Below are 25,190 nucleotides of genomic sequence, written 5' to 3'. Positions count from 1 at the left end.
AAGTCACAAGTATATAACGCGTAGACATTTTATCTTTCGAATGAAGTGTTTATCACAGCATTTCGTTCAGTTGTTTAGGAGCTAGTAACGCTCAAAATCTCGGTCTCCGGCGTAACGCTTTCGTTTTCGGACCTTTGATTTTACATCTCGGTATAGAAATGAAAGACATTGTCCTACGTCAAAACTAAGCTACGATCTCTGCAAAACGTAATCACAGCGGCTTTTGACGTAGGACTACGTCTTTGATTTCTATATAGGGGGGTCACTCTACGAAAAATGTAACGTTTATTAAGGGTTTTCAAATGCATATCACGCAGAATCATTTCTACGATCTATGTTATAATGTATATCATTAGACGGCAAATTTATCCAGCATTTTTTTCGCCTGTGACATCAACAGCCGGAATAATAAAACAAGGGAGCAATACAACAAATAAAAGAGGTATTTTTTTTTTTGCTCTATTATAGTGACTTTCAAACACATTCCGGCTGGTTCGTCACTTTTACATCCATTTCTGGAACAATGTCGGGAGTGAGAATTGAACTCGTGATCTCTGCGTGAGAGGTATGGATGTTACCACTGCGCCAGATCGCCTATAAAAGAGGTATGTTTTGCGAGCGAATGCGGAGGTAAATCATGTATTATGCACTCTTTCTTTCAACTTCGTTCTCATGATGTTTTATGAAACACAAAATTGTGTGCAATAATTCGTTCAATGTCGAAGTAATCAGATGCAAGATTTCATGCACCACTCAAATTTCATGCAAGATTTCTATAAAGCAGCGACGAAAGTGTCACCCATCCAGCTACTGCTCCCGATGCCTTATAATTTTTTTACCCTATTTATTTATTTATTAGGCTCATTAGCATTTTATCAGTAACAGTGCAGGGTTTTTATCGTGCACATGTATATATGTTTATGTTTCTATAAATTGTAAATTACACAGTAGTAGTAGTAGCCATTTAGACGTTAGGTATTCTGTTCCATTACATTATGGTAAATAACACTGTAGTAGCCATTTAGGCGTAAGGGTATTCTATCTGTTCTTCCATTGTTCAGCAGACCGGACAGCGGAGACAGCTGATATTGATCATTGTTGGGTTATTTATAGAACAGCAGCTCGATGTTTCTTGCAGAACAGAGCAGTTGTATGGATGAATCGATCTTTGTTCCACCGTGGATCGATCTCCATCACTGATGATGGTTGCGTGGACGAAGTTATTCTATAACAACACAAAGATGGACAATTGAGGGCCATGAATTTGAACTCACGATCGATCGCTTAGTAAGCGAACGCGTAACCAAGTGGCTACGAAGACCCCCATCCGCCACGCCGTATAATAAGACGAATAATACGAATAAGAAAATGGAAAGAAATCAAAATCCATAGCTATCCATAAAAAATAAAGCAGCTTCATATTCAATGACGACACCCTGTTATGTGTCAGACTGACATTCATTAATCATTTTCAGTTAGACAGTTAAACTTCCTGCCAGAAGCTTATTTTCTTTTTTTTGTTCGTTACATAAACGCTTTTTTTGTACATATAACAAACGGCCATTTTCAGGACTACTATTTGGAGTTTCAAAAGAGTCAAACTAACAGATTCCTGAACAATGAAAAGAATTACATTTGAAAGAACAATTGTTCTGAACAATCACAGTCCTACGTCAAACTTTTCTTCCGTGCCCCTAGGCTCAGACTGTTCTACTTGTTTACTGATATTTCTGATCGTGATCAATCGACCAAGGGAAAAGTGAAAAGAACGAAAGGATGATCGACACAGAGCACAACCTTCAGGTCTTGTAGTCGGAGAAAAGGTTTTTGGTAAAAAAAAACTATTTGTAATAGGCCTATCAATCCCTTCAATCCTTTGATAGTGACTGCGAATGAAGGAACACGAGTTACTTTTGAAGACAATAACGGACGTGTTTATCAGAGGAACTTTAGTCACCTTAAGAAGCTGGATTCAGATCCAAATTATACAGATGAAGATAAATAAGGCCGGAAACGAATAGTCATTATCAAAGAGTGTGGCCAGGCGTCGTCTTGATAGAACACAATACTTTTACTGGACAATTGCTCCCTGCAGGTGGTCAATTGCTGATTCAAAATTAAGAGACCCATTTCCCACCATCAGTCACCATTCAGTTCTGAAGTGGATCGATTTTGCTATGATTTGCCGATGGGAATTCCATCCATGAGGTAATTTCTGCAATTAATCGTGTATAACCAGCCTTATATGAGTTGTGTTAAACGGTTTCTTGTGCAATTTTTAGCTCCCGGTGAATCGAACCAATGCTAACATTCCGTTCAACTTTGTTAATTTCTAGTGATTTCATTGAAAATTTCTGCGATGGAGCTACAAGAGAGACTATTGATTTCAATTAATAAACAATCGATAAAAACATTGAACAATAAGGTATAGCCTGTTGATGCAGCGACTCGGAAGTATCAGGATATGGTTTGGTGGACCCCACAGGATTGGTAGTGAGCCACCACTTCAACTTGGTCATCCACGGACCAAATTTTTCCACGTTCGAGAATTGAAGATGAAAAACATCGTGATAGATTTAGCTATTGACACCGACTGGTTTTATTTCTATTTCTCTTTGGGTTGGTACATTATCGAGTTCTATGTATTCAAGACTCGAAGGATTTAAACTACATTTGTATAGAATTTGTCGCTCTTACCACAAAATTAATTCTGCAGTTTGACTCTAGAGAAATGCTCGATCCTCAACGTAGATTTTTTAAAAACCAAGTGTCGGTAACCTTTCTTTTCCACATTTCTGTGTTGAAATGATTTTTTGTGACATTCCTGTTTGTAATAATGCAATGGTACAAACAAAACAAATATACAATGTAACATAATACAGCGAAGCGTTGCAGATTTGGAATCTGCAGCAGAACGCCAATGTGTGCCCTTCTTCGTTCGCAATTGCAAGGGAATAAGTAAACCTTAAAAACACATTCACGCAGCGAAAGAACGAAGCGCGAGTTCGCTCGAATACCTGGAAAATGGTCCATTACTTCTCCGAGATGACCAAGGTGAGTGTACGCTGCCCCTCTGATGATGCTCATAAGGTGGCCACCGCTCCTTATCCATACAGAATCAATAACACAAAAAGTGGTTGCAACATCTTTCATGAGCCCTTTTTCACGATTGTTTATCGTCTACATCACGTGCCGACTCGGCCTCATCATCTCTTGCCTTACATTTGCTTACGTTTATTGATGTTTTTGTTGAATTTTAAGTGTTCCTCATGCGAGCTGGGAGTCTTCCAGCTCTCCATGGGTAATTAATTAATTATCAATAATTTTAATTATCTACGCTTTCCTTCGCGCGGAAAAATTAAACGCTTTGCTCATGTTTTAGCCAAATGGAAGGCGTTTTTTCTTGCTCTTACGTCAACCAGCGGAATTTCAAAAGAGACGGCTAAGCGGCAACGGATATTGTTTCAAGAGTGGATGTATTTTTACAGGCTGGGTTTATACATGTTATTACTAATTCAGTTAAACGCATCACGCGCGGCGGGGTACCACTATGGGAAAGAGCCTTTTGAACGAAGGAATGAATCATCAATCTTCTCCGCAATATTTTGATGATTTTTTTCTCATGTAGATACAATCGAATTGAAGCACAAGTTGCCTAGTGCTATTCAGGAAGGCTATGATTCTAACCCAACTGAATGATTAATTTCTAAGCACTATAATTAATTACCGAACATGTTGTTAGAATGTATGAAACCGTTTAACAAACCACGAGACGCTAAATCTCTGTTGCCGTAAGTCTGGGTTCCACTCCTGTCATACCTGAAACAAACAGAAAAAGAAAACAAAATTTTGATGAGAGATTGTTGCATCGTAAAAATCTAATTAAAACTAAATTAAATCACCAAATTAGGTTGAACCCCAGCCTCCGAAATCGGACCGAACCACCCCAACTATCGGCGCATCTCAGAATAAAACTAATTTCACACAAATTTATCTTATGCCTGTAGGCCGTGACCAAAAACAAGAGCCCCGAACGATTAATCATACCAACCTCGAGCCAGCTCGGCTTCGGCGATTAGAAGGTATGATGGGCAGCATCTATCATCGGGTTCGATGTGATTTAATTTCGCTCCTCAAGTTTATCCGACGGAACGCTAGCGTTTCTGCGCCACTTTGCCCTTTCGGCACTCACTTAAACGCCGATCGGTAGTTAAATTTCCGTTTTATTTGATTTAAATTAAAATCTAATTTCTCCCGAATGACTTTGCACACACACACACACACACCGCAGATGAGAACCCAAAAAGGGGTTGTCGTGACTCTCATTTCGGGCCGATTGATTGATCAAGCACGGTCGAAAAAACGATCAGCAATGTAATCGAATTTGGTTCGGCTATACGTGATTCAAATAGAAAAATAAATATTTGTTCAATATAGAAGGTGCGGTTAAACTGAAGACTATTTATTTCAATTGAAAATGCTTAGCGTGTGATCGCTAGCTTAGAACTCTTCCATTCCACAATTATCCGAATTAATATCAATCATTACCGAAATTACCACAAATCCGAAGCGTAATTAAATTACAAGCCAATAACTCCTTCGTCGGATCTAATTTTTCAAACGCGCAGACTTTTCTTGAAACGGACGAGCCAAACGACAAACTTTTTGATTAATGCAATTACACTAACACGCCAAAATAATGTGTTTTGTTGGAAGTTTCACGTCGTCTGGTCGGAAGGAAAAAAATGCATTCTCCTAGCATACTGTAAAAGCTAAGAAAGCAACCTTTTTCCCGATCCTTCGCCTCGCAGTGCTTCAGCCAAACCAATTCTAAGCACGTTAAATTTGGCTAATCGTTAAACTAGTTTGCTTCGTAGTAAACTTAAATTACGTTCAGCTGGAAAGAGGGAGAAAAGTTTCTCCTGCAAACAATACCTAACTGCACGAACCAGCTGCAAGATCCTGCAGTTTCCACCCTGCAATAATCCTCGTGTTCGCTTCCACCTCACGGATAACCTTCAAATTGGTTCATGAAAACTGGAGTGCTCGGAACGACGGCGTAAAGTGCGACAACTGTATACTCTATGCCTGATTTAAAAATGGTTGCGTGAGATTTAAATCCAGCCCAATCATTGAAATGATTGGAAATGCTAGAACTATTTTTCTCAATTTGTAAAAATATAAAATAAAAATATTAAAGGACAAAATAAGAAAAAACGCTGTGGTTTTGAAGAGCTCCGAAATCTGCTATTTCAAAATTTCAAAGAAATTGATAAATCACCCAAGAGGGACATCGGGGTTTTGTAAAAAAAAAAATTGTGCCAAATGTCTTAAAACTGCAAAAAACATCGAGATCTGGTGTTATCTCGATCTTTTTTTTTATCAAAAATCGACACTCTGGGACTTTTTTTTTCGAATGGTTTTGTGTGCCAATAAAAATAATTATCTAGATTTTTCGTTTGGTGCCAAATGTCTTAAAATTACATTACGCATTGAGATTTACAGTTATCCGAAAAAAAAAATTAGTTCAAAATAAACTTTTCAGACGGAAAAACGACCATGTGCCAAAAAAAATTTTTTTTTACAAATTTTACACTCGTACACACAGCTCATCGCGCGGATGTCTTCTATAGACGACGCTCGTAGCAAAAGTCAATCACCTGGTCGTTTTCGAAAAAAATACTATACCTGCAGAAAATTCGAATACTGCTCTCGTTATTACTGATTGTATTTGTTTTTAATTGTTTTCATAGTCTCGGGACCGAAGGCGCTATATTTTTTATATTCTTTCTGAAAAGCTGAGGATTTTTCACAAAACACATGTTGAAACCAGAGAGGCGTTTTTTTTTCGTTTTTGAGTTATGATTTTTCAAAGTTAACCGATAGTCCAAAAAAATTTTTTTCATTTGTTTTCCAAAAATGACTTTGTTCAAAAATTTATTACTTTTGAGCTACTGGACCCATTCAGATGATCGATACATCAAATTAAAGCCAATTAGCTAGCTAGGTGATTGACTTTGATTTGATATGTCGATCATCTGAATCGGTCTAGTACTTCAAAAGCTATGAATTTAAAAAAAGATCATTTTTTGGAGAAAAAAGGAAAAAGTTGATTTTTCGTACAACTTTAAAATAGAAATGGTCACCCTACTGAAAAAATAAAAATATACGGGTCTAATGGTTTGCGATAAAGAACAAAACTACCACTTTTCACGAAAATCTGAGAACCACTATATCGGTTTAGCATGGAATGGCTGTATTTATAATTGCAATTGTTCATACCTTCAACTTCAGTATTGAATTGTTATTTTTCTTTTTCAAATGTATTCTAAATCTCGTCTCAGTGAAGCGCCACACAGTCTGATAAGTGAATTGATCTATTTACGTACGAAGATCAAAACAAACGAAACAAATTGCTCTTCTCTCACAAACACTATTACCCCATTTTTACACGTGATTTTACCTACACTTCTACAATGGCTTCCTTCCACCTTCACCATGTGCCACTCTCCCTTAAGTCCGATTGAGCTGATATTTGGCATAGGGTATTTTTTCGAGGTGGTAAACATTTTGTATAAGGTATCTTTTTGAAATTTTTGGGTCGATTTTTTCCCATTCATTCATTGGTAGCGCATATTTTTTATAAGTATTCTCAATTTTTATTTCTTCAATTTATGAATAATTTTTTTCTTTCCTAAACATTTATTTTAATAAAACATACACCGTGTCTAATATATTCTAGTACCCTTTCCTTGCTGCTTTTAATGAACGTAAAGTTCATATCGTTTCGAAGAAGAAACGGTTTGGAAGGGCAAATCTCCTACAATCACGACACAGTGGACAAGACTTTGTCTTTTCGGATGAAAAGTTAGTTGCCCTGAAACAGTCTCACATCGTTCAAAACGACAGATTGTGGGCCTACAGTTAGAGGAATATCCCAAATAGTGACAGAAACATTCCATGATTGCCGCATCCGTGATGTAGTAGCAAACACTACAAGCTACCATTTGTTCAAGGAATTTCTCGTGAAATTTAGTTTATTCGACCTCATCTTCGAAAAGATATTGTGTTCAATATAAGCGATTACGTCGTACAGCAATTACTTTGTTGTTTGGAGGTAACGACTGGATAACGACTTGCAAAGTTCTGGTTACTAAAGTTGATAGATTATATCAACCATGTTGTGGAGGCTCTGATAACGGCATCACAGGGAGATGGCCACCATGAAAGTGAAGGACAAGTTGGCGTTTGGCGTTCATTACTTTCAACACTCGAAACGGTGGAAGTTTTCATGGAAAATTATGAAAAAGAACGAGATTTCCCCCAAACACCAGTAAGACTGAAGCTACTCGACAAAGGCCTTACAGGACTATCTGAAAGTTCAATTTGAAATAGAAAGGATGGACAATGGAGACACCCCGTTAGTGAAAAATTTTCAGGAGTACCATCAATTCCAAAGTAGATACTGTGCAACCAAGGGGTGGTTGATGAACAGGTGTGTGTTGGAACTCAACTGTCAACGTCCACGATGTAGCCCCTGCACAACCTACGGTTGTCAAAAATAGATCTTTCGCTGTTTGACGGCGACCTTTACGTAACTTAAGGAATCTGCACAGGATCGACTTTCAATGTAATGTGAAGCCACCTGCGAAGCTTGGCGAGTTAGCAGAAACGTGGGACCACTGACGTGTATGTTTTCCTATAAAATGGACCCTGCTGTCCTCAGAACCTGAGATGAGTATAACGGGTGTTAAATAAAAAATGAGAATTTTTTCAATCACATATAAAAAAAATTATTTTTTTTTCATCGATTTCAGTATTTTTTATTAATAACATAATGTATTTTCTTCAAAAAAATGTCAGTGAATGTTTGAGTAAGGGCCGTGGTCTGATTTTCGACGCAACTTTGTCGCGATGCTCTCACAAGAACGTTGTACGGCACTTACGTCCATTTTCCGGATACAATTCCGTATTCTTGTAGTCAGTTGCTTCGTGTCCTTGGCCCTCCAATTGTTTTTATACACTAGGGCACTGAGTGAGCCAAAGAAATCCTCTATTGGGTGGCACTGGGGCAAGTTTGTTGGATTACGATCTTTCGGCACGAACGGTATCTTTTTCTCCTCAAGATACGCCAGCGTCTTCTTGGCGTAATGGGAAGACGCCTTGTCCAGCCGGAAGACGTACTTCCCATCCGCGTGATGCTCGTTCAGGAACGGCAACAGGATTTTATCGAGGCACTCTTCTCGATAGATTTGTTGGTTGATTGCCAGACCGCTCGGCTTAAACCAAGGCTTTGAAATGCCCCGGTCGGAAATGGCGATGTACAACATAACCTTTTTTTCAAACTTATGCTTGAACTTGTATTACACTTCAGGCGGTGTGGATGGCTTGTCGCTGGAGTAGTAATTATCATTTCCTGGAATATGCGTTTTGGACAGCGGAAAATAGCTTTCGTCGTCCAGAACGAAAGACGTCCCGCGGTATTTTTTGGTCATCCAACGACACTGTGATTTAACCGTCTCAATCTGCTCCTCCGTGTACTCCGACGACCTCGTCTTCTTCCTGCAGACGATTCCTTCCATCTTGAGGGTCTGATGGATCAATACGTGGGAGCAGCCATATTTCCGACCGGCGTCACGCAGACTGATTGCGTCCTTGTTGTCAAACAGCTTCTTTAACGATGTCTTCCTCTGCTTCGTCATTATCGTCACCGGACGACCACCTCCGACCTTCCGCTCTACGTTCAGGGAACCCAGGATACGATATACCGTACTGACAGGTACATTTTCTTCCTTAAAATGTGCAACCGTGAACTTTTTTCCTTGCTGGGAATGCGTTTCGTAGAACCGTACAATGCGTTCGCGGAGCACGTGCTGTTTCGACGCCATCTGTGCTTTGACTAAATTCAAACTAGCAAAACCAAACACGCCTACTGTTTCTAGGGAGCCCGAAGAGCAATTTTCTTGGAGGAAGAAAATTTTACGCTCTTTATTTGAGTTACTGAAAGTGTTGCGAATTGTAACCACTATTCACGCCTTTCCAAAAGGTTTTCCGATGAAGGGTTACCGAATCTGTGACAGTACCCTTTTCCACAAACTGCAGTAACTGCACTTTCTTTTCAATTTGAATAGGGGTCAGTTGAGGCCCTATTTTATCGGTTCACGTAAAGTGACAATACCACAACACAATTTTATCAGACACACAAAAGGTTTATTTTACTTAAACAATGCTTTCTTCTATTCTACTATTCTTAAAACTATACAAAAATTACATTTAAAGTTGGCCGATTTTCGGTGACCGACCAGTGCTCCCAATGGCTGAAATTCTAGCACTACTAACTCTAACATCGCTCACGTGCGCTATTTATCAATGAGCGCGTAAAGAGAGAGATTCAAATAGCGCTTTACAATTTTTCATTTACGCTCATTCCGTTTACGTTCAGGTACGGTATACACAGGCGGGGATATTCAGCTATCGCCGTCGCTATGATAGCCGAGGTCTAACCCAACTTGAATAACCTAGCTATCTTCCTATTAATATCCCACGTATCAATACTATTATTGCACCTATCTTATTCTGAATCTTCTCCGCTTATATCTTGTGTAAACATAGCCGGCCACCTAAATTTGTTCTGATAAATTTATAAACAAAAACAAACATGTGAAGTGAATTGTGATATACAAGTGATGAATTTAGCCTAATGCATACGTCTTTCACTTGTTGTGGGTGCTCTGAGATGTGGAATCTCCATTCAGCTGATGCTCTGCCAAGTTCCGGTCGAAGGGAAGTATAAATACTTTAGAAATTGGTCTTTTGTAGATTCCAGATTCTGTTCGAACTGTTACAACTCGTACGACGCCATCTTCTCCTGGATGCACTTGATGAATTCTTGCTAATGGCCAGGAGATTGATGGTTTGTTATCCTCCTGAAGTAGTACCATTTGGCCTGGAGCCACATTTATTTTGTCCAGGTGCTTCCTCCGGAGATGATTCAATTCGGTGAGATACTCCTTTTTCCATCGCATCCAGTGGTCTTGGATTAACTTTTGCAGCTGCTGATAGTGCTTCAAGCGATGCATTTTTGTGTTTGTGTAATCTGGATCAGGGATGGTGCTCAACGACTGGCCAATTAGAAAGTGTCCCGGTGTTAGCGCTTCCAGCTCGTTAGGATCCTCAGAGAGCGGTGTGAGTGGACGAGTGTTGAGGTTGGCTTCAACTTGTGTGAGCAGTGTGGCATAATCCTCATAGGATAGCTTTGCGTTGCCGATTGTTTTGACGTAGGACTACGTCTAACCGGAAGATATAGGGGGTGAAATGGAAATCTAGGCACTGAACAAGTAGGAAAAAATGCAAGATTTGGAACGCTTATAACACGAGCATTTCTCAATAGATCGCAAAGGTTTTTGCATCAATTGATAGGAAATATATCCACGCATCTATCATAACGAATAACATTTCATTTTTCTTGAGATAAATAATTGAATAATTGTGAAATATCAAGCATTGTCAAAATGCACTATGTGCCCATTTTTGATTGGTTCATTTTGTGCTCCTCAAATCGTACCGACCAAAACGGGCAACCAGAGCAGCAGCGAATGAAGCACGATTGGAAAGGAAAAATAAAAAAAAATAAACGAAAGCGCAGTCTCACACATGCGTATTTCTCGAGCCAGCCAGTCAGCTTAAAAATCCCCGCTCCGTTGCCGTAACGATCATTTTCATTCAAACCGTACACCACATCGGATCGCATCACAACACATCAACAAACCAACCCAAGCAGCCATGTCTGGACATGGCAAAGGAGGAAAAGTGAAGGGAAAGGCCAAATCCCGCTCGAACCGTGTTTATCTGGAGTTCCCCGCAAGGGTAGCTAGGCCGAGCGCGATAGTACCAGTGCACCAGTCCAGCTAGCCGGCGTTTTATAGTTTCGGCCCCCGAAGTGATCGAGTTAGCTGGCAAAGCTGCTCGCGACGATAAGAAAACCCGCATTCGGAATAGAACACATTCGGTTCGGTGGACATCAAGACAACAACAGGCAGTTGCAGCGAGTGGCGAGTGGCAAACGCAATCGCAAAACGGCATCAGGTAGCAGAAGAAAAAAGTTTGTTCTTTATACAAACTGCTTTGGTGGCAAATCCAGAACAAGGCGGCATCGAGGGCGTTCGAAATGGTTTTTTTCAAAACCACGAGTACTAAGTTTTCTAAATTGGAACCATTCCATAAACCAAGGCGCTTTTCAGGGCCATTAAACCTTCCAAAAAAGAGTTTAGGAAATACAGTTCAATGCTTTCTAAAACATTATCCAAAATAATAATAAAACACAAATTGATTTTTTCATAATTTATTTGCCAGGATATGATGAGTATGTGAATTTGGCAGTTGTTCTGAGCATATTGATTTTCACCAATTCTTAAATTGCTTCTAGATTGAAAGTACAGTAATTTACACTTATCTCGACATTTAGCTAATTGGACGGACCTGTAATGCGACATATTTAGTTGGACATTTTTGTAAACATAGAGTTCGGGGTCCAAATTATGACCCCACATCGAAAATCGACACTGTACCACTGTCATCGCAAATGTTCAATTACAGGTTAAAATTACCTCCAATCCGATACTGAGTGGTGGTAATGCGACGTGCCATTGAATGTAATTTACTGTAAAATACGTCACAAGCTGGATGGGAAGAAATTTTCCAACTGTGAAAGCTGTGGCGAGTGGCAAATGCAATCGCTAAACAGAAAGGCTTAGCCGAACAAGATGGGGATATCGAGTGATAACAAAACAATAAACTCTTTAGATTGAAGATAATTTTGTGATCCTTAAAAGGACCCTTTTTAGCCTGCATGTGAATCCAACGAGCGAACAAATCGTAATGAATGTATTTTTTTGCCATCGCTCCCTTTTAACGCCCATTCGTTCGTCTCGTTGGACTTGCCCCTCTGGATGAGTCTGCCGATTTGTCTCTATCCTGTGAGTGTGTACCGCTAGAGTATAAAACACGCGGACCCCAAAAAAATATCTTATTTTCTTTCAAACCGTAAACCCGTGTGGTTGTACGGCATCGGCATCGTGGACGTAACAAAGGAGGACAAGTTAAGGGAAAGGCAAAGTCTCACTCGAACCGTGCAGGTCTCCAGTTCCCTCTTGGTCGCATTCACTGATTGCTCCGCAAGGGTAACTAGGCCGAACGGATTGGTGCCGGAGCACCAGTATACCTAACAGCGATTATAGAGTTTCGGCCGTCGGAGTGCTCGAGTTGGCTTGCAAAGCTGCTCACGACAATCAGAAAACCCGCATCAAGAACAGAGCAGCTTCAAGGCAACAATTAGTTTCAGTGAGTGGCAAAGTGTTTCTCCGGCACGTCACATTAAATGTAATTTACTGAACAATATGTCACAAGCTGGATGGGAAGAAATTTTCCAACTGTGAAAGCTGTGGCGAGTGGCAAACGCAATAGCTAAACAGGAAGGTTTAACCGAACAAGATGGGAATATCGAGTGATAACAAAAACACAACACCAAAGGTTCTTTTCAGAACCATCAACATATTCATAAAGAGTAAACAGTAAACTAATCCATTTTTCAGGTAGATAGGTAGGTATTCACGTAGGAGAAGAAAATAAAACAGTATATTTAAAATATATATTTAACAAAAGCTGTCCCCTTTGTATAGTCCTACGTCACTCCGGTTATGTCCCCGACATTACCCACCCGTCTTTTTTACGAGTGTCGTTTTTGTTGATTTGACCGCTGCTTCCCAGAGGCCACCAAAATTAGGCGCTCTGGGTGGGATGAATTTCCATGTTATGCCCTGATTGCTACATTCATTGACGACTACTTGCTTGTGCTTCTCATTTTTTAACAAAGTGTACAGTTCAGTGAGTGTGTTTCTTGCTCCTTGAAAGTTTGTTCCGTTGTCGGAATGGATTTCTGCTGGTAGTCCACGACGGGCTACGAAACGACGCAAAGCAGCGATGAATGCTTCCGTTGATAAATTGCAGACCAACTCTAGGTGAATTGCTTTGGTTGCGAAGCAAATGAAGACCGCTATGTATGCTTTTTGAGAAGCTGCCCGGCGATGAATTGGTTTCATGTAAACGGGGCCGCAGTAATCGACGCCTGTTATTGTGAAAGGTCGACTTGGACGAACACGAGCTTCGGGCAATTGGCCGACAGGTTGATTAGAAGGGACAGGTTTGTGACGGAAACATTGTATGCAGTTGCGATACACAAAATTCACGAGCGCTTTACCACCTATGGGCCAAAATTCTTGACGTATCGAGGCTAGTGTCATGCGAGGACCAGAGTGTAGTATTTTGTTATGATAATGCGTTGCGATGAGAAGTGTTAATGGGTGCTTGTTAGGGAGGATGATTGGGTGTTTGGTTTGATAGCGTTCGGGAGATTGTCTGAGCCGGCCACCAACACGAAGAATACCTTCCTGGTCAATGAATGGATGCAAAAGTTTTAGAGACGAGTTCGATGGGACTGGTTTATTGTTTTTCAGCGCCTTCAATTCCTCACCAAATCGTTCTGTTTGCGCGCATTTTACTAAAATCTCCTTCGCCTTTTTCAGCTCAGACACCGTCAGCAATTGATGCTGATTCCGTTGGGACCTTTGTCGACAATTAGATGCGAATCGAACGATGTACGCTGTGATCCGGACCAGCCGCCAGAATGAGGAATACAACGTAAAAAGAAAACACGGATCAGGAGCTTGCTGAACAATGTTGACCACCTTTCGCCGTTCTAATGTGTCTTCAGATGGTAGGATTAAATTGGCGACCTGAGGCCATTCATCTTGTGGTTTTGATAGCCATGCCGGACCGGACAGCCATATGGAGTCTTCCAATAACTGTGCTGGGAGTAAACCGCGTGAGACATGATCAGCTGGATTGTCGACGCCCTTGACATGGTTCCATTTATGTCCATGCGATAGTTGTTGTATCTCAGTGGTACGATTGCCAACGAACGTTTGCCATGTGTTTGGCGGTGCACGTATCCAGTGCAGTGTGACCATGGAATCGGTCCAAAACCAGCAGGGAATTCCCTCCATCCTCAGCGCTGCCGATACTCTTGCATACAGTTTGGCCCCCAAGAGTGCAGCACATAGTTCCAGCCGTGGTAGGCTAAGCCGCTTCAGAGGCGCTACTCGTGATTTTGCGGCTGTGAGCTTCGTTGTATTTGTCCTATCCCTGCCGGTTGATCTAGTGTAAATACATGCACCGTAGCCAGCTTCAGAAGCGTCGCAGAAAACGTGAAATTCGACATTCACCCAGGATGACACAAGAATGTATCGGGACACCGAAAAGCGTTGAAGAAGTGGCAATTGCGCACAGAATTCCCTCCATCGACTATCAAGCTCGTCAGGAATTGGCTCGTCCCAGCCAACAGAGGCCAACCAGAGATGCTGCATTTGAATTTTTGCCCAAGAAATTACCGGTGATACTAGTCCAAGAGGATCATACAGTTGAGCGATGACCGAGAACACCTTCCGTTTAGTCCAAACACTATGGTTAGATGCTTCCCGTACTTCGATGCATAGTTGATCCAGCTTTGTTTCCCAAACAACACCCAAGGTTTTAACCCTGTGTTCCGGTTCGAATTGCAGCGTTGGAGAACTTTCTATGCTAGCTGGTGGTAGGTCGGCTAGTACCTCTGGTTTGTTCGAGTTCCATTTTCTCAGTTGGAATCCACCTTCCCGTAGGAGGGATTGTATTTGATTTCGTAACTCTTTTGCCTCTTCCGTAGATTGCGCACCTGACAAGAAGTCGTCCATATAAAAATCCTCCTTCAGTGCAGTGACGGCGAGAGGATAGTTGTGCCCGCAATCATCAGCCAATTGTTGGAGTACACGCGTTGCAAGAAAGGAAGAAGGAGAAAGCCCATATGTAACCGTTTGCAGCTCATATACCTTGATCGGTTCGTGTGGATTGAAACGCCATATGATCCGTTGTAAAGATGTGTCGCCAGAGTGGACTTTTATTTGCCGGTACATCTTCTCTACATCTGCTACCAATGCTACCGGATGTTTTCGAAACCGGAGCATCAAATCCAACAGCTCGTCTTGAATGACTGGTCCAGTCAACAAAGCTTCGTTCAACGAATGACTGGTTGATGTCTTTGCAGAACCATCGAAAACGACTCGTACCTTGGTTGTGTACTTGCTTCTTTGAACACAGGATGATGTGGAAGATAGCAAACATGTTGCTCCAATTTCGGCATTTCTTGAACGTTGTGGATCGATCGCATGTGTCCAAGGTCAAGGTATTCTTGCATAAAATCATCATAATGTTTCCGTAGGCTAGAATCATGTACCAAACGCCTTTCAAGCTGCTGGAACCTTCGCAGTGCTGCGGTTTTGGACTCTCCTATCAGCTCGTTATAGTTGATTCTCTTCGGATAGCGTACAATGTATCGACCAGTTTCATCTCGGGTTACAGTATTCCGAAAATGAAGCTCGCAATCTTCCTCTTCTTGCGAACGAGGAGTGCTTTTAGGTATTTCTTCTATAATCCAAAATTTTTCGATTGATTTTTCCAGTTTTTCAGCTGTCATCACATTGCAGCTAATTTTTGCAATGGAATTTCTTCCCAGAGCTTCACCTGCAGCCACCCATCCAAAAACAGTGTTGACGAAGACGAAGGTTTGGACCAAATTTTCGGAACTGCATCCGGCCACCATTAAGCAGATGAAAATCATAGAAATGCTGCGAGCCAAGGACTATATCGATCGGACCAGATCTGTGGAAATCAGGGTCAGCTAGCTTCATCCATTGTGGAGGTTTCCAACGTGAAGCATCATGTGAAGTATTTAGATGAGTTTCAGTTATTTGGTCTAAGACCACGAATTCCAATAGTGCACAATATTCATTGACTCTCGATGTTATTTCAGCGGAAACTTCATATGCTGTTTGCTGCCGTGTCTGTCCAATACCGCATATTTCCAAAGTTTTGTTACGAAGAGAGAGATTTAATAAGAGGCACAATCGTTTGGACATCAGATTGGCCTGCGATCCGGAATCCAGCAACGCCCGTGCTAGATGCGACCTTCCAAAACTGTCATTCACCTTTACCAAAGCCGTCAGTAGAAAGACGTGAGACTCCATGGACTCCTTTGCCAGATTAGAAGAAATTGATACCACCGAGCTAGAAACCAAACCACCAGAACTCGATGAATCACCAGATGTAGACGGAGTAGGAGTTTTATCGACAACCGCTGCGCTAGTGGCCGTCGAACCAGAACCAGGGAAACCAGGGTGTAGAAGGGTGTGATGTTTCTTATCACACGTTTTACAACGGAACTTTGAAGGACAGTCTCTTGCCATATGATTGCGTCCCAGACAGTTGCTACAGAGACGCTTCGAATTGGTAAACTTCAACCGTTTGTCTAGAGTAAATTTTCCAAATGTCGGACACCGTACGATGGCATGTTGTTGACCGCACGATGCACAGCTTGGACCCGTATATTCAGTCGCCGAGTTGACTGAAACCTTCATTGAACGTGCTTTAATAGCGCTAGGTGGACTAACTGAACCAGAAATGTGTTGATCTACCGACACTGCATCAAGTACCCGTGTTTGTTTTTTCAGGAACTCCACAAGCAAAGGGAAACCAGGATCTTCGTGATGTGTTGCTTGTTCCTCCCAATGCTTCTGCGTCGAATCATCCAGCTTTGAGATCATGATGTGAGTCAGCATTGCACCCCATCCGGCTGTTTTTTCACCCAGTTGATCCAATATTTTGGTGTTTCTCTCGAAGCAATCGATGATGTCGTGGATACCTGAAGCCGACTCCTTCTTCATCTTCGGATATTCTAGCAGCGCGTTCAGATGACGTTTCTTGAGTAGATAACCGTTGGAGAACCGAGCTACCAAACCATCCCATGCAACCCTATAATTCGCATCGCTCATCGGAAAGGAATCAACCAGTTTCAACGCATCACCTTTCAAAGAAGCTCGCAGATAATGGAACTTCTGGATATTGGTTAACTCAGCAGAGGAATCAATTAGGGCCCTGAATGTATCGTGAAATGGAAGCCAGTGCTCATATTTTCCGTCGAATTCTGGGAGATTTATTTGTGGCAGTCGTACAGAGGCGTGTAGTGTGTTAGTAGGTGGTAAAGCGTAGTTTTGTTGCTCGTTTTGTGTTAAAACCCGTGGTAATTTTGCCATCAACCTTGCCCTCACCTCGAAATATTTTTCTTCGAAGTCAGCCCTAACTCTCCGGTGCGCCTCGATGTTTTCTTCGTCTTCCTCTGCCTCCTCGATTTCATTTTCAATCTCCTCGAATTCGTCCCATTTGGTTTCCAATTTCTCCAAGCGGCCCTTCACGACGTTTTCATCGGCTTGTGCGTTGTCAGCAGCGTATTTCTCCGTACGTAGAAGAAAATCCACGATGCTGTCCCTCACGAAAATTTTGGGCTTTAGTTTCTATCCCATGACGACTGATGCTGGAGAGTGTGTTGAAAGTGGGAAAATTTTCTGCAACAGAAACAACGCACAAGAAAAGCACCTTTCGGAAGAAAATTTAAATGTTTGGACAGATTCTCACCTGGTGAGCCTGTCAAACAGGCCTTGAATAAAATTATTCTTCCGAATGTAATTTGTTCCTCTTTTTCTTTACTTTCAGCAGTTGCAGCAGTTGCAGTCAGCAGCAGTTGTCCACCAGAATCCAGAAGCCGAATTTGTTCAGCAGCGAGAGAAGCCGAGGAACGTAGCAGTCGAAATCCATACGATGTATATCAGCGTTAAAATTGTGAATTTATTTTTCTTGTGAGCCTGTCAATCAGGCCTTGAATAAATTTAATTGCAATTGAAGCTCCGTATTGCGTATGTAATTTTTGAATTGAATGTCCTATGGTCCTAATTTGCTTCAAATTCAATTCCACCTTGTCGTCCAGAAAAACTTGCCGAATGTGATCGGCCACCGAGATAATCAGCACATCCAATAACGTAGAACACCGAAAAGTAGAGATAGATGACCCGGTAGAACAGAAAGCGTTTTTAGAAACGTTGGACAGGTACTCACCGTATGAGCCTGTCAACTAGGCCTTGTATGAAAAATAATTCCAATCCAGAATCCGAATCAGCGAAAGTGATTAAACTATGGCGCGAAGTATTGAATACAGAATACAGCAATTGTAATGGCAGGATACAAAATCGCTATTCAAATTTCCTATGGTGGCGTATTCTCTATTCAATGATCCAATAATGGCGTGAATAGCCCAATTGTCCCTTTGAGGATAAATATCCTGGTCACGGCACCAATGTTGCGAATTGTAACCACTATTCACGCCTTTCCAAAAGGTTTTCCGATGAAGGGTTACCGAATCTGTGACAGTACCCTTTTCCACAAACTGCAGTAACTGCACTTTCTTTTCAATTTGAATAGGGGTCAGTTGAGGCCCTATTTTATCGGTTCACGTAAAGTGACAATACCACAACACAATTTTATCAGACACACAAAAGGTTTATTTTACTTAAACAATGCTTTCTTCTATTCTACTATTCTTAAAACTATACAAAAATTACATTTAAAGTTGGCCGATTTTCGGTGACCGACCAGTGCTCCCAATGGCTGAAATTCTAGCACTACTAACTCTAACATCGCTCACGTGCGCTATTTATCAATGAGCGCGTAAAGAGAGAGATTCAAATAGCGCTTTACAATTTTTCATTTACGCTCATTCCGTTTACGTTCAGGTACGGTATACACAGGCGGGGATATTCAGCTATCGCCGTCGCTATGATAGCCGAGGTCTAACCCAACTTGAATAACCTAGCTATCTTCCTATTAATATCCCACGTATCAATACTATTATTGCACCTATCTTATTCTGAATCTTCTCCGCTTATATCTTGTGTAAACAGAAAGGTATTGAAAAAATTCTCATTTTTTATTTAACACCCGTTACTGCAAATTCGAGAACGTTTGATCCGAAACATGTATCGAATTTCTCTACCAGCGAATACGGATTCTGCAAACAGAGATCATCAGTCATCAGAGATCTAGCTCTGTTTTCAAGCAGCACCTGCCAAGGTGCCTGGTTCCCATTCCCTCAGAAAGAAACTTTTCGCTACCAAAAGTTCGTGTCTATTCTAGCAAATGGTTATTCTAATTGACGTAACTAATGAATACAAATCTGCCTCTTCATTCAACTTGACTTCAATCCACACTACTACTCCCTCTGACATGAACCTCGTTACCCGCGTACACAATCTTATTTTAACGTCTCTATAAGATGAAACGAAAACTTGATTTCTGATGCAAAAAAAAAGTAGTTACACCATTAATTGATAGTGAACTCAAACTGGTAACCAACAGTTACCAGGTATGCTATAAAGATCCTCGCGTTAGTATTAGTAAATAGTGTGCAAAATAGCGTGCAGTTAGGGAGGAATTCTAAACAAAATTTTAGTTCACTTTGTGTCCAAGTTCAATTTTGTGAAAAAAACATACAGAAAAATGGGTTTATATATACAAAATTCCCAAATTTGTCAGTGTTTTTCGACACAACGCTGCACGCTTTTTTAGTATGTGTGAGTAATTTTCGTGTACGATACTAAACAAGAAATATAGTTCTCCTGTAGTACAGTGCGGACTCGGTTATATACAGTTTTGGAATTGTTTTCACTGTACATAATCGAATCTTGTATATAATCGAGTAAAAAAAAATTTTTCAATCGTTTTTTATGCATATTATTTTTCGTTTTTGAATATAAAAGAGGAATTTAATTTTTGATTCATTCTCTTAAAGTCAAAAAATACCTTTCTCATATAAAAAAATCCGAAATCATTCAGGAGGTGATATTTGATGAAAAAAATCCCTCTTCGCATATGTTCAAATTTCAACAATGACAGAGTTATAGAACTTTTTTTTTTGTTTCGGACTCTGTTGCCTCAAACTGGCTCTACATTAAAAAGTACGCTACAGAAGACGATTATGTTGCTTTCATTTGAAAGATCAGAAAATTTAGTACAGGATATAATTGTTAAAAATCTAAATTAGTGGATTTAGATTACATTTTAGAAGTGAAAAACTTCAAAGTTAGTAATTTTTAATATGTTATTATTAATTTTATCCTAAAAAATCATATTAAACATGATTGTTTCTACCAACTAAATTGAAGCTTTCTAATTGCTCTTCGATTTGTTCTTTCACACCCAATTTGTATCTATATTTATTTTGCTGCAATATCGATAGAAAAAAAATCTGGTGGCTTCAAGCAAAACCGTTTAAAATCTCGATTTTTACCCGACTGTACATACAAAAGCCACTTAAATTTCACCTTAACGTTAAAAGGTAACATTTTTTCTTGAAATAAGTCATATTAGAAAAATTAAAGAAAAAAAATTTCAAACTGTATTTATATAAAGTTTGAAATTTTTTTTTAAGTCCGAGTCGAGTCCAAAATTGTATATAATCGAGTCTGTATATAATCGAGTCCGTCCTGTATATATCAAACCACGTGGAACTCAAACATCGAACACATGCATACGTGATACAGCAGAGAGTGAAACGAATTCGTTTTGAGAAGAGTCACTTCAATATGCAATGAGGTTCTTTTGATGGGGTGAATGAATGAGATAGTCGAGTCATAGAGTGATATAGCAACTAAACGCCCGAATGACTGTTGAGTCATGTTGACGGAGAAACTGCTACAAGAAGCCAAAACTCATTTTTGTACTATAACAATTTTCAATAACCAATTTCTCCCAAAACCAAATCTCCAAATCTTTCAACCATCATAAATCATCAATTTTAACGTCACATTATTGAAACCCTCATTTATATATTTTCGCTAAAGCTTCATACTTCCGCAAGAGACATAATGAAAATAAAAGTGACGAAGCAACAGTGACATACATATTTACTGTGTCACTCAAATATTGAAACTTTAACTAGAACACTTGTGTTCACAAGCGTCGAAGTTAATTACTGGGTCAACCGATTCCCGTGTGCGCAGAAAATTTCATAGAACCCTCAGCGCATTATACAAGCACGTTTTTGTTTATTTATGGTTTCGCGACTGGCGTACCATTCGCGCATTTGATTACATAATTATATTTTGTTTGCCATCCATTTCTTCTAATTGAATGATTCGTAAATAAAAGCTTCAAAGACAACTCCCATTTTCTTTGATACATGTTTTGAATTGAAGTACCAGAGTTGAGCAATGCCTTTGTAATAAAAGTGCTAATAAATCGACTGAAAAAAAGATCAATAAGAGTTTAAGAGTCATGAAGCAGAGTCAAAAGAAAACTCTTGCTAAATTAAGTAAAAGTGGTTTTATTTTCCCTGTTCGCGCGAAAGTGATTGGTGACTTCAATTATAATGGAAACTATTCAGAGGGCAACCTCCAGTGTTTAAACTATTCAGATTTTCAACTGAACACGAAGGCGAATTTCTTCATAGATCCCTGAGGTCGAATACTCAATCTCATTACTGATATCGGTGAAACAACAGTGGCGGTTACCCAGTTCGTCGTCTCCGCCATCCACTCCAAGAGCTATAAACCGACTTTGCGTTCAACGTAGCGGGCTATACTGATCTATTGCTAGAAATTCAATAATTCCACGAGTATGTGCCTCGGCAAAGGATGTCTGGTGATATTCGAGACTGTCTTCGGGTGGGCTGTAATCGCTCAATGATACGGCACAGCTCCACTAATTTGTCCGGTGTGTCGTATCGTCCCCACTCGGACTCTGGAATCTATTCTGGAACGGTTCAGAGAGTTCAAAGCCTTACAGTCCGACCGAATCTATTCTGTAAAGGAGGCCGCATGCGATTATCGATATCAGGCTATATCAGGCTCTCTTCCAAAATCACAGGGTCCTTACTAGAGATGGGAAAAACGTTTCGTTTCAGTGAGCGGCTCAGAACCATGCGCTCAATGAAAAGAGCCGGCTCGGCGGCTCTTTTCAAGAACTGGTTTATTCGGATATATAAGGAATGGGAGACGTAAAAAATAAGGTTTAAAACAATAATCAGTGCAAAGAATAGTAAAAATATTACGGCTCGGCGGCTCTTTTCAAGAACTGGTTTATTCGGATATATAATGAATGGGAGACGTAAAAAATAAGGTTTAAAACAATAATCAGTGCAAAGAATAGTAAAAATATTACTTTACAGAAGGTTTTCTCTTATGTATTTCCATCACAATAATCTTCTTTACGTTTTTTATTAATAAACATTATCTTTTCAATGTTATCTGATGAAAGCCTACCACATCTTTCACTGCATACTTGTCCTGCTTTCGTTAAAACTCGCTCATATGTTACTGAAGTGGCCGGAAAGCATTATATTTAAAAAAAATGATAGAGCCGCGAAGAGAAATATTTCCTTCCATTCCACCAAAGCAAAGGGTCGCTTATTCTCAGCAAATGTGGTTCCTCTAAATATTTATCTACAATGGATATGGCAGCAGCTTCTGGATCATTTGAGGATTGCCAACCAATGCATCAAACTCCTCCCATACAAATGACCGCGCTTCACAACCAACGATTTGTGGTAGCTTCGTAGGCGTGTATTCTATGGATGTCATTTTTAGCGTCACTATCAACGGCTGGTGTGCATAGTTGTACTTTCTGTTATCCCCAAAACCTTTCTGCTTGAAGCTAGGATCTAGCAGTATTGGTTAGTGTGAGGTGCGTGAAAGACACAACGTCCTATCCCTCGCAGTTGACTGTATAACAGTGATGTTGATATTATATACTGGCAACACTAGTTAGCCATACATTGGGCATCATTTCCTCTCACAACAGACAACTGTCGAGCCGTTAAATCATACTCAATATTTATTCCCTGTGTCGGGTGATTTCACTGTAGGTTTATTCCGACTACATTGAGGAACCTGTACAGTAAATATATGAATGCTTCACAGTTAGGCTACTAATTCGTCTGACTCAAGATTTGTAAATCACTTTACCACTTCCGAAATCAATTCATTACAGAGCTTTTTTTATAATGACTAGAACTGATTTCTCTTGATCCATATAATATTAGTCATATTGAATTATCAGTTGGGAGAGTATAGCTGTTTTCGATAACGGCACAGTTTTCTCCCCGTTTTATATCCCAAACATTTTTTAAATGTTTCGAATGGAATGTTTTCATGATTAACTGTATTATATTGGTCAAATTATTTCATTCGATACCCAGATGCGTTGCATGAAAAAAAGCAATTAGCCATTTTGGATTAACATTTTTCATAAATAACTGTGTTCTACTAGTCAAGCCCTTTCATTTGATACCCTTATCGATGGGGTTTTGACGAAACTTATTATCTGCCATTTTGTAACGGCCGCCATCTTGGAATTCTATTTTGCATAAATAACTGTGTCCTGCTAGTCGAGTCCTTTCATTAGATACCCATATTTATGGGGTTTCGAGAAAATATGTAGTCCGCCAAAATAGCTAAATAAAACCGCCTCAAAAGCAACAAGGAAACATGTATTTCTTCCGCGCTGCCGCAGACCACGGTTCGTCAGACGAGCGTGCGATCCACGGTCCTTTACCAATAAGCCGACTCTTGAAAGAAACACGGTTCTATTGTGAATCGCGGTTCTTTTTTGAACCGTGGTTCTCAAATGAACGGCTTCTAAATAAACCACGGTTCTTTCACGAGCCGTTCATTTGAGAGCCGCGGCTCATTTCTAAAGAACCGTGGATCGTACGCTCTTTCTGACGAGCCGGCTCAAATGAGCGGCTCGTGAGCGCTCGCCCATCTATAGTCCTTACATCCAACTCGGTGAATCCCGTGCAATCGCTGGAAGACGTCTACGGCTCTTGGAACGATTACTTGAACGTGCCACAAAGTAACGTAAAGGAAGTCTTCCATATATATATATTGACGGATTCGCCATATGCGGCGACTCAAGGATCGGGTGGACAAATCTATAGACCACTACTACTTGCCATGAACGACAAAAATGCGTGTTTGATGCCCCCTACCATCATCTGGTGATTCCCTGAACGATCTTCTAATTGTTGGGTCAATCGTTTAGGCGATCTCTACACGTGCTTTCGTACTCGCAACCTCGCTCGCTACCGATGAAGGCGAGAACTTTCCGATGGCCAAGAATGCCGTCCTCGGAGACTTTCATGTAAACAACCTCATCAGCAATGTGTATACTCCTGAAGAATTCAGAAGAGTATTCAGGGTAACGAATCCGCCGACAATCAGTCCGCGTCTACACTCGGACTCATCTGGGAACCACAGTTCGATACCCTGCGGTTTCGAATCTAATTTACACCTCCTGCAGTTGAACTCACCAGACGAAATGTACGGTCCTACATTGACAAAATATACGACCCACTAGCCCCACTAGGCCACTGTGGGCATTGACGAACAACGATAGGAATTCCTTCGCTTGGGATACTTGAGACGTTTTGGGAATTCCAGCATTCCAGCAATATTTCTCTATTGGGCGTAGCTCCGGCGCGTTGGGCGGGTTCATTTCCTTTGGCACGAAGGTGACCCCGTTGGCTTCATACCACTCCAACACGTCCTTTGAATAGTGGCACGAAGCGAGATTCGGCCAGAAGATGGTCGGGCCCTCGTGCTGCCTCAATAGTGGTAGTAAGCGCTTCTGTAGGCACTCCTTAAGGTAAACCTGCCCGTTTACCGTGTCGGTCATCACGAAGGAGGCGCTCCGCTTTCCGCAAGAGCAGATCGCTTGCCACTCCATGTACTTTTTGGCAAACTTGGATAGTTTCTGCTTGCGAATCTCCTCCGGAACGCTGAATTTGTCCCCTGCGGAGAAGAACAACAGGCCCGACAGCTGACGAAAGTCCGCTTTGACGAAGGTTTCGTCGTCCATTACCAGGCAATGCGGTTTCGTCAGCATTTCGGTGTACAGCGTCCGGGCTCGCGTCTTCCCCACCATGTTTTGCCTTTCGTCGCGGTTAGGAGCCTTCTGAACCTTGTATGTACGCAGGCCCTCCCGCTGCTTGGTCCGCTGGACGAATAAACTTGACAAATTGGCGACATCCCGGACCGATCTTCTCGGATCACGTCTAAACTGCTTAACTACGCGCTTGTGATCTTTTTCACTGACGGAGCATCCATTTTTGCCGTTCTTCACCTTCCGGTCGATGGTTAGGTTCTCGAAGTATCGTTTTAGTACTCTGCTGACCGTGGATTGGACGATTCCCAGCATCTTACAGATGTCCCGATGTGACA

General features: G+C 40.9%; 1 protein-coding gene across 3 annotated transcripts in view; it reads right to left on the bottom strand.

The window, feature by feature from the left end:
* LOC129776734 (homeobox protein aristaless) overlaps positions 1 to 25,190 on the bottom strand; it is a 292,574-nt gene that overhangs the window by 213,025 nt on the left and 54,359 nt on the right. The window contains exon 1 of one of the 3 annotated variants that reach the window (XM_055782555.1): positions 3,728 to 3,753. The exons of the other annotated variants lie outside the window; for them this stretch is intronic. The gene's annotated coding sequence lies outside the window, so the exon portion shown is untranslated. Of the gene's footprint in view, positions 1 to 3,727; positions 3,754 to 25,190 lie in introns of those variants that run through there. 3 annotated transcript variants of the gene reach the window in all.

Source organism: Toxorhynchites rutilus, chromosome 3 (genome assembly GCF_029784135.1).
Source record: "Toxorhynchites rutilus septentrionalis strain SRP chromosome 3, ASM2978413v1, whole genome shotgun sequence".
NCBI classification, from domain to species: domain Eukaryota; kingdom Metazoa; phylum Arthropoda; class Insecta; order Diptera; family Culicidae; genus Toxorhynchites; species Toxorhynchites rutilus.
This window is presented reverse-complemented; position numbering and strand designations above follow the sequence as displayed.